The sequence below is a fragment of the Cynara cardunculus genome, assembly GCF_001531365.2.
Source record: "Cynara cardunculus var. scolymus isolate 2C chromosome LG 7, CcrdV1, whole genome shotgun sequence".
Classification (NCBI taxonomy): domain Eukaryota; kingdom Viridiplantae; phylum Streptophyta; class Magnoliopsida; order Asterales; family Asteraceae; genus Cynara; species Cynara cardunculus.
This window is the reverse complement of record NC_037534.1, coordinates 7,530,973-7,531,859: the sequence shown is the minus strand read 5'-3', so window position 1 is coordinate 7,531,859 and position 887 is coordinate 7,530,973.

The following is an 887-nucleotide window of genomic DNA, read 5'->3' as shown; positions in this document are numbered from 1 at the left end:
TAAGACAATAATAATTTCTCTGTCTATAATGAATCCAATTTAAATTTCAGTTCTTTGGTTTTTGGCCAACCATGATTAGCTATTGTTTACAACAATCGGTAAGCTTATAATATAACGAATGTTATTGCTTATATACCTTACATTRTATGATTCCTCAAGATTAGAGGATATTATATTTCATTCAACAATTAATAAAATACTCTTATTTTATTTCCTATTATTTAACTGTATTATAAATTTAGTTATATCATTTCTTATATTGTGATTACACATCTAATTATTCGGATGACTATATGTACATGAATTTATTTTTAAAAAAATCTGGAAAATAAATGTTACAATCTAAATTGAAAAGATTACTTTTGCATACACCTACGATAGTGYTCAATAGTAATCATACAATACTTGCGGGTTGCGACTAACAATTTTTATACAAATTGAACTTCAATAGAATTATTGTTCTGCAACCAAAAAATATAAAATGTATGAATTCCTTTAGTTACAAGAAACAATATCAATGAAAAAAAAATTGCATCAAAAATACCCCAATGTAATCACCATCTTATAATACAATTGATTATGAAAYTACGTTTCACCTTAATTTGATTACGTATTTTCTAACAAAACAAGTTTCATCATTATGCAACACGTAGTGTGTGAAGTAAGAACCAAATRRHTGTTTAATGAAAAGTTTTCTATCATATTTATCTTTATTATTATTATTATTTTTATTTATTTATGACATACAATCAACATATTAATTGCTAAACCTTTCATTTTCCTAACTTTTTTAACTTAATTTTATTTATTTATTTGTAAATGAATTTGAATCCACAAATACATAAAACTACATATATTTTATTTTATAACAATAAATGTATATTTTT